General features: G+C 48.7%; 1 protein-coding gene across 10 annotated transcripts in view; it reads left to right on the forward strand.

The window, feature by feature from the left end:
- The window catches only part of dync1i1a (dynein cytoplasmic 1 intermediate chain 1a), a 34,227-nt gene that overhangs the window by 3,902 nt on the left and 20,325 nt on the right, over window positions 1-10,000 (forward strand). The gene's annotated exons all lie outside the window — the stretch shown is intronic.

Consider the following 10,000-nt stretch of genomic DNA (forward strand, 5'->3'; position numbering starts at 1 on the left):
AAGAACTTTGACCCCAACATTAATGGCATCCCAGATGATTGTGGATATTTTCTGTGTGTGTGTGTGTGTGTTTAATTGGGGGTTGTGTGCTGACATGCTTCCCTGCGAGTGGGCGTGCACGTGAGGGCCGAGCTGCAGCTGCTAAATGCATCCATATGGATGAAAACGAAGAAAAAAAAAGAAAAAATTGGAGGCAGCGTGTGTGTTGTGTGTTGTGTGTTGTGTGGTGTTTGCAGATTTAGACACACATGGTGAGCGACGTGTGTGTGTGTGTGTGTGTGTGTGTGTGTGTGTGTGTGTGTGTGTGTTCTGCTGGAGGGGAACCAAAGTTGTTGTCGCCGTGCACACAGATGCTGTGTTGGGAAACATTACCTTCAATACGGTTGAACGCATTGATAGAGCTCCGCCCACACACACACACACACACACACACACACACACTATCATCTTCTCCATCTTTTTTCCCTCTGGTTGCCAGGACAGCTGGCAGCCATGTGACTGTGGGGGGGAAGGGGGGGGAGTACTTCCTGTTTCCTGTCATTATAATAGATGGTCTGCTGTGGATTCCTCTGCCCTCCTCCTCCTCCTCCTCCTCCAGCTAACCACACGCACGCACACACACACACACACACACACCCAACGGCACGCCTCTACCCCCTCATCCTCCCCCCCCTCCCCCCCTCCCCCACCCACCAACCCACCCACCTCTCATTTCCTTGACAGATCCAGGAATAGATCATTTATTCAACAAGTGCACAACCACTGGTGCGCACATGGGCACTGGAGGAGGGTGGGGGGGCGTCGGCGGGTTGTTGGGTCAGGGTGAAGGGGGGCAAAAGCACCAAAAGATCAGACAGACATTGAGTCATAACATCAAACACCTCAGTAATAAATCCACCTACAGTCGTTTCTCTATTATTACTGCGACTTTTGTGGAAATAAACCACGTTAATATTGGAGATCAGGTGGAGCAGGTCTACAGGGTTGGCATTGTGTGTGTGTGTGTGTGTGTGTGTGTGTGTGTGTGTGTGTGTGTGTGTGGGGTGGGTAGGGGGGGGTGGTGATGACTTGTGAGAATCATTGTAGTGACTGTAGCTCAGGACATATAACAGCTAAACATGAATTAAATGTTTAGTTGTTTGCTTTTTAAAGGGAAGCGGCCTCTGTGTTTAACATACTGGACCTGTGTGTGGAGACCCTCAGTGGAGGTCCGTGTGTGTGTGTGTGTGTGTGTGTGTGATGGAGTGAACATCTGGGCTCCAGAGCCGTGCAGCTGCTGCTGCTGCTGCTGCTGCTGCTGCTGTGGTGGTGGTTCTCATGGATGTGACCCTGGCCGGCCTCAGCAGAGTCTGGAGAGTCTCTCTCAGCTTCCTGCTGACTTGGGCTGAGTACCATTCCAAACTGTTTTGGATTCCGATCTCAATTTTGATAGCGTCGTTCCAGAAAGATACTTTTTTTAAAAAAAAAAAATTCTTCTGGATACGTAGATGTTTTAGAATCTGTAAATAGTTCAACAACTGTAAACAGAACTCCGTGTAATCACACGCGGGCACAAAACTGTTTGATTTTGCATTTTCCTGTTGAGTCCAGTCAGACTTTTTTCCCTGTAGTGCAGCAACAGTGTTGGAATCGTGCCTTGTCCAATGGTGACTGGCTGAGGATTCACTTCCTTGGATGTATCAGAAGATGCCAATGTGGAATCAGAGTTTTGCAGTCGGTGCTACAAATGAATCAAAGTTCGGGTCTGAACTTGAACCTTCCCAGTGACCTTCCCAGTGACCTTGTCGACCTGGCCAAGGTGTTTTCATTCCCACCACAAAGACACTCAACACTTCTCCGGTGCCTCTTGTCGGGTTTTCCCACCATGCTTTGCTGCTCTGCTGGAATTGAACTTGATTTATTATTGGCCATGATGCAAACACACAAACACTCCAGTATCACAGGGACGTTCAGTCAGGATGACCTTTTGACCTCTTGACCTCCACCTTCAGGAGGTCGTTCCCAGGATCGTCCTCTGTCTCTGTGCAGCAGCAGTGTGTGTGTGTGTGTGTGCGTGTGTGTGTGTGTGTCTTCTGCACTCCCGTGGTGTGTGTGTGACTCACATTTAAGCCACTTAAAGTTACGACTTTTACATTTCCGCCCTGCTCATAATGCCATTGTGTGTGTTGTTGTGTGTGTTGTTGTGTGTGTTGTTGTGCGGCGCCGCCAGCCGTCTTCCCATTGGCCGCCGGCTCTGTGCGTCCATTGTGTGTCTGTCAATCGGATTAAAGCTGCAGTCATGGTCGGCTCCGGCCGGCGGCCGCATGAATAGCAGTGTGTGTGTGTGTGTGTGTGTGTGTGTGTGTGTGTGTGTGTGTGTGTGCACGGAGGGGACGGCGGCTGGGAAATGAATCCACGACTGTAATGTGTGATGGCAACGCAAGCTAGCGAGGTCACGCAAAGTGTGAGCGTCGGCTGGCTGGACTTCCTGTCTGCTGGGAATGTTGGAGGTCAACGCAGCTGGGAAGGTCAACTCAGGTCAGGTGACGGCCGTCAGGGTGGGCGGAGTTTGGTCGTAGCACACCTGTGACGGGGCCAGAATGACATTTCTTCTCTGATACCAGCTGTTTCAACTCACTCATGCCATTCCAGCACAACGATTCTTCTATAGTTTCCATTTTCTTGCTGACTCACATCAGGATTTCTCTCCAAATCCACTCATTTTCACCCATAGAAGCACATTTTCACTCTTAAATATAAAGTGACGTGTTTGTGCCGATCAAATGTGTCTGACACAAAAAGCAGACGCTGAGATTTTTGACTCACTTTCAATGTTCTGTAAGGATCAGAGTATTTCGGTGCTACGAATGTGTCGCAGTTCGGCAGTCGACCCTAGAGGGCGCTGTCCATCAGGACGTCACAGCAGTTGTGACATCACAGCTGTGATGGAAAAAAAAAAAGACAAAACTGCAAAAAGTGAAATCCCCACACAGGCCGCTGAGGTTTGGTTCTTTCAATTCTATAATAGACACCTCAGCATAGAGAATAGAGCATAGAGAGCACAGAATGAGGGATCCTTCCTGCTGGCGGTCGATTGGTGGATTTCCCCAACTGTCTCTAAATGAACAATAAACAACAAAAGATGAACAACAAATGTTTCCGCAGAAGCAAAATGTCTTCAATTCTTCATGGTTTCCTCCTGGTTTGCACCTTCGGTCCGCTTTGCACTGCGCCGCATTGGGAGAAACAGCCGGGCGCCTCGTGAGTTTGAGCTCCATTAAGTTTCCGTAGCGTGTTTGTTTTTGCCTCAATGTTTGTTTTTTTTCTCCCCCGCCCCTTTTTTTATTTAAAACAAAAAAAAACAAAAAAACAAAAAAAGGCGACGTGTTTCAGTAAAAGCGCCGCCACCAGGACTGACGACTCTGCGGCGCTTCAAGGTCCTGCAGGGAGGACTGCGGTTGCCTGAGTGAGTGTGTGTGTGTGTGTGTGTGTGTGTGTGTGTGTGTGTGTGTGTGTGTGTGTGTGTGTGCAGCCACATATGGAAGTGCTTGTCTCAAACACTGTTGTTCCAGGCGAGCACAACAGACTGTGTGTATGTGTGTGTGTGTGTGCGTGCGTGTGTGCGTGTGTGCGCTTGTGTGCATATGTGTGTGTGTGTGTGTGTGTCTTCTAAAAGTAAAGTCTGCAGCAGCCAGGAGCCTCAGTCAGTCTTCAGTTGTTTTACCTTGAAAAAATGTGTTATTTGTGTGTGTGTGTGTGTGTGTGTGTGTGTGTGTGTGTGTGTGTGTGTGTGTGTGTGTGTGTGTGCTTGTGTGTGTGTGTGTGTGCTTGTGTGTGTTTGATGTGCTCACCTTCACATTGAACCTTTTCAGTGTAAATGTTTTCTAAGATTGTTAGTCTGTCTCACAATCAGCTAAACTCTCCTCTCTCTCTCTCTCTCTCTCTCTCTCTCTCTCTCTCTCTCCCTCTCCCTCTCTCTCTCTCTCTCTCTCTGTCTGAGTTCCATCACGGCGGCGGGTCGCCACCTGCGGCAGGTCACAGACTCCGCCCCCTCTCTTCCACCACCAGACCAGAAGTAGAGAGAGTGAAATAACTCTGTCTGTCAGGCAGAGACTCCCAGCCAGTCTGGGATGATTGCGATCATCCCTCCATCTTCCCTCCATCCCTCCGTCCCTCCATCATCCCTCCATCTTCCCTCCATCCCTCCGTCCCTCCATCATCCCTCCATCTTCCCTCCATCCCTCCGTCCCTCCATCTCTCCGTCCCGCCGCCGACCCTCTCGCTGGCTCGCTGGCCGGGTCGTGCGACACGCTGTTTGCCAGCTGATGAGCGGCTGAGTGGATGACAGTTGCTTCTCCTCTTGGCCCCCATTGAGTTGAGCTTGACTCGTTGACGCGCACGCATGTGTGTGTGTGTGTGTGTGTGTGTGTGTGTGTGTGTGTGTGTGTGTGTGTGTGTGCGCTCCACCCTTTCCTTTCCTTTTTTCTGGAACACGCCTTCAGCACCGAGTCGACCCAGAGTGTTTGCCTGGGTGGTCCTCCACCTCCCTCCCTCCCGACACACACACACACACACACACACACACACACACACACACACGCGCGCGCGCTACCCCACCTCTCGGGGGAGGCAGCGGTTCACTGCCATTGTGATCCGGAGAGAACGTTTTTTTTTCTTTCAACCGTCTGGTTCGGGTTTTTTTGTCCTCGCTTTTTTTTTTTTTGTCTTTGTGTTTCGTCGCTTTAACTCGACAAGTGAAAACACAAAAAACAATATTTATCAAAATAGAATGAAAGGAAGTCGGACCTTCTTTTTTTCTAGGTCAATTGCTCGAGCTCCCCTCCCGCCCCTCCCCGCGCTGTCAACTCATCACATTTGCGTTTCTATGCCTGCTGTTCCGCCTGCGGCCAGCAGGGAGCACTCTTGGCACATGGACTCGATTCGCCGGATTCGCGAGTCTCGCGAGCCGGATTAGATTCTTATTTCTCTCTCTGTCTCTCTGCTAATAAGAGCACTGTGAGGGAGATGATGATGATGATGATGATGATGATGCAAAGAATTCGGAAGAATTTAAATGACACTTTCACACCTCGTCTCCAACATGTGCCGGCTCCGCTTCGCTTTTGGTTTTTTTTGCAGGTAAATCAGATGGAAGCTGACGAGGGGGAGGATTGCTGGGGGGGGGGGGAAGAGGGGGAGGGGCTTTGTTGAGGTTGAGAACGGCGTCCGCGTCTTCATCCTCCGTCCCTTCATTAGAACAAAACCAGATAATGAGGTTCCTTTTATATATTTGTGTGCACATGTGTGTGTGTGTGTGTGTGTGTGTATACATATACATTTGTATGTATGCCATATATATGTATATACTGTATATTTACCGCTGCTCAACGCGTTGCCATCCATCCAGGTTCTGTTGCCACGGCTTGATATTTTTTTTTTTCTTCTTTTTTCTCCTCGTCGCACTTCCCTCTCTGACTGCTTTCTTGACAGTTTGGAAAGTCTGAAGTCATGGCTGAGGGGGAGGGGGCTGAGGGGGGTGGGGGGGGGGAGTGTGGCGTGGCTGCCAGCGGTGCTGACCCTGGTGACCTCGGCGGAGCCGCGCCGCAAAATGCTGATTATGAGCGAGGACTCCAACGCGCCGTCGTCTGATCAATCTGCCGGCTTTTACATCCTGTCCTGCTGCTAGCCAGCCTTTGTGTGTGTGCGCACGCATGCGCGCGCGCGTGTGTGTGTGTGTGTGTGTGTGTGTGTGTGTGTGTGTGTGTGAGATGAACACTCTGCCACAGCTACCCCCCCCCCACTGGCTGGTAATCATGACTTGATGAACCGCGATGAATTTTAAACGTGATTTTTCTATTAAAACAGACAAACAACAAAACAGCCCCGAACAAAATCAACACGCTTAATTAGCGCCGACGAGTACTCCATGATGTTTCATTGCCTTTTTCCACGCGGCGCTCAAAACCTAAACTCTGCACCGCTACTTTGCAAAGGGGCGTTAAATAAAATAAAATGAAATATTAAACTAAATAAAATAAAATAGGCAGTTTCCAGGCTGAAATTTGAACTTGTCGGAAGTTCAAATTTTCTTCTTCTTCTTCTGCATCGTCTGTGCAGCGAGGTCGGACCTCCCCCTCTAACCCCACCCCCTCTATCCTTCCCCTCGGTGGATGGATCCGTTCGGCTTTACCGCGCCGCCGGCTCTCACCCATCAATTTGCCGCCAGGCTAACAGGCTAACAGGCTAACAGGGGTTTTGGCCCCGAGGGGTTTTAACGAGAGCCGGCGTTTCTGCCTGGGCTCACAGCTCACAGCTCGAGAGAGAGAGAGAGTAAAAAAAAGAAGAAAAAAAAAAAGGGAAAAAAAGCAGTGGGCGGGGCTGACTCGGCGGTGGTGGAGCTGTCAGGAGCATGAAAAATGAGGCAGAGTTTTATTTACTTCAATCTTTGCGTCTCCACTCAGAATAGTTTGTTCCAAATGGCATAAATCTTGATGTTTCCCCTGGCGGCAGCCAAACCTGACTGAGGCTGTCAGTCCCCGCAGCCCCCAGAGGATCAACACCCGCCAGACTCCAGCTCGTCCAATCTCACTGTTTGCTTTTCCTATTTGGACGCTGCAAGATTTTTATTTTTTTTTTTTGCGCCGTCTTCTTCTTGATCTTTAGTAAAAATATCCTGCAGACCGTCAGTCAGTCAGTCGGCCGTCCTTTAAGAGAGTGGCGCTGGTTAAACCCGACCTGCCAGATGGATGCTTTCCCAGATCCGCTGGATTTATTTCACATCTCCATCTGGGACGCAGCCCATTCCTGAATGAACGCTCGCTGCCTTTCTTGATTATTTGCATGCAAATGAATGCCACCTAACTTCCCCCCCAAAAAAACTCTATTGTAGCATGTAAGCTAACCTCCGAGGTTAGCTCATGTGGGCCTGCAGTCACTCGCTGCAGGTCTTGTCTGTCTTGTTTGCTGGAAAAAAGTCTTAGACTGACTGGAAATTTTTTTTTAAAAACTCTTCAGATTGTAGCTTTTCATGGTGGATGAGTGAGATTCTGGGCTTCTGACGTCTGTGATAGAGCAGCATTGGAAGGCTAAGAGGATAACTCATTAAATGAATATATGTGTGTGTGTGTGTGTGTGTGTGTGTGTGTGTGTGTGTGTGTGTGTGTGTGTGTCGTGCCAATGCCACATTAGGCGGCTCCTTTCAAGTCATGTGATCAGAGCGGTCGCCTCCTCCTGCTGCTCTGCACACCACTTGTGTTGTGGTCACCCATCGAGGAGCCCTGTGTGTGTGTGTGTGTGTGGTACCCCCCCACACCCCCATGCTGCGCTAACACACTGTAGGACAGCAGCACTTCCTGTCAATCTGAGCCAAGAACTAAAGTTCAGCTGCTTCTTTGATCGTCAATAATCAGAACACATGTTTGCAGGATCGGCGCACACTTGTGTGTGTGTGTGTGTGTGTGTGTTTCCGCGTGTCAGGGGCAGCGGAGGACGCCATCAGTGTGTGTGTGTGTGTGTGTGTGTCTCTTTTTAAAAAAGTCATCTGCTGCTGCTGATGTGTTTTTGTGTGTGTGTGTGTATGTGTTTGTGTGACAGTGAGGTCCCACTGTGAGCTAATGCAGGATGTTTAGGCTCTCAGCAGTGAGTCGGCCTTCATTAAGACGATGATGTTTTCTTGCTTTCGGTTCCCCGGCAGCTCTTTAGTCTCGACTCAGCGGCTTCACTTCGGAGTCCACATCACAACAGGCTGACGCAGGGAACCTTCAATCTTTTTATATATGTGTATATATGTATATATATGTTCTATCATAATATCATATGACATATCATATCTATCTATCTATCTATCTATCTATCGATATATAGTGATGAATTGGCGACAACGCGCAGTTTATTGGACCAGTTTGGACAAGAGTTTAAGCTCACAGAGGAATCTCTTAAAATCGGCTTTTATTTTGAAGTTTTGACAGCATCAGTGGCCTTAGTTAGATGATTTAAATGATCCGGAAACTATGTTTTGCTTCACCTATATGGAGGTGATGTGATGTCGTGTTAGTGGGACTCTGAATCGATTCTGGAGCCGTGGTGTCATATTGAGAGTCACATTAAGGTGTCTTCATTCAGTGTGGACTGAATATGACGTCACTGATAGCCAAGGCGTGAAATGCACGGCCCGCCACTAATATATACATACGTAAACATATATATATGTGTATACATTAGGGATGGGCGGTATATCGGCATTTGCGATATATCGTCAAAAGATTTTACCGCGGTAAGAATATGTCATCTCGCGGTAATAACGATAAACTCCTGTTGATGACGTAATTACGTGCGCTACGCACTTGCTGCTGGCAGCCGGCGGCTCATGTGCCGCACAATAACAAGCACGGGGCTGATAGCGTAGCCACCGCGCTCCAGAATCCATCGTGGATTGTGTGCAAAGGGAAAATAAACACCACGGAAACGATTTGCAAACATCCTGTTTTACTTCTTATTTATTTTATTTTCGGGTGGGCGGACCGGGACGTCGAGGCAGGAAACGCAAAAATGTTAGCGAACTTTTACCGGCACGACTCACGACTCCGAGTCAATCTTAGCATGGACCTTTTCAGGCTTTGTGTTCTAAACGAACTCGAAGCAGACGTTGAAATCTGTCGTTTATCCACACCGTCTTTTCACGAGCGACCTTTCTTTCTGTTCTCCGTGGCGCTTGTTTTCAGCGAGCTACTGCTTCTGTAAACACGCCGCGCTTCAGGCGTTCTTCTTCTTCTTCTTCTCCCGCCTTCAGGGAGTAAGCTTGCTGCGCCACACCAGGCCGGGCATAGGTACTACATCGTTTCCAGCGTATCCGGATTTTTTTTCTTCTTTTTTCTCTAAATACGGCTTCGTGTAAACACGTTTTTTTTTTTTTCCGAGTGCGGTTTCGAAAATGTGCGGTTTTCCAAAAAATCCCAAAAGATGTTGTGAGTTGAATTGTTTTATATTTTTTCATCGTCACTTTTATCGTTATCGCAATAAATGCCAGAAATTATCGTGATAACATTTTTAGTCCATATTGCCCATCCCTAGTATACGTATATACATATACAGTATATACATATCTCCGTCTCTCTCTTGCAGTGGATGTCTTTGCTCCGTCCTGGCCTACGTGCAGACTGCAGCGGGGACGTGACTCTGGCCTGCATATTGCCTCTTTTCTTCGTTTGAGTATGTGTGTGTGTGTGTGTGTGTGTGCGCTAGTCCGTGTGTGTGTGTGTGTGTGTTTTTTTTTCTTCGGCGTGCCGGGACACACCTGCTGAGCGGCGCTGAATTGACTGGGTCTCGGTCAGCGTGAGTCAGCAGCCGGAGGGAAGATTGAGGCAGCCAGATGCGACGGCTGCGGGCCACCGAGGATATGATTAGTCCGGGGATGCAGCCCGCCAACACGGGAGCCCCCCCCCCTCCCCCACCCACCCGATGGCATTTCATCAAGGTGGACCTCCCGTCTGCGGCGAGGGAGGGGGGGAGAGGGAGGGGCTACGGCTTAACCTGTCGTCCCGCAGCGAGCGGCGGTATTAAGCTGCAGGTGGAAGAAGAGAAAGAGAGAGAGGGAGGAAGCGTCCCGTGACTGGAATGAGGCGACGACATGAAAGTGAAGGAGCGGGAGAAGTCAAACTGAGGAGGAGATTCTCCATTTCACTTCCAGTCTTCTCCTCCCTTTCATCCCTCGCTCCCGAGGTCGCGCTCTGTAATATTGCTGTGATAAAAGCCCCTCGGACCTCCTGGGGGAAATTCATCTTCGAGCCATTACTCCGTCACTGCTTATCAAATCCAACGTGTCCTTTCAATAATAGCCACCTCAGGTCAGATACATTACATACAAATATATGTATGAAATATATATATATATATATATATATATATATATGTATGTATATATATATATATATATATATATATATATATATATATATATATATATATATATATATATTAATGCTGGGCCGTTAATGCCGTTAACGTGCTGCGTTACCGCGAGACT

Source organism: Nelusetta ayraudi, unplaced genomic scaffold, assembly GCF_046127955.1.
Source record: "Nelusetta ayraudi isolate G7.1 ecotype Tasmania unplaced genomic scaffold, CSIRO-AGI_Nayr_v1 ptg000079l, whole genome shotgun sequence".
Taxonomy (NCBI): domain Eukaryota; kingdom Metazoa; phylum Chordata; class Actinopteri; order Tetraodontiformes; family Monacanthidae; genus Nelusetta; species Nelusetta ayraudi.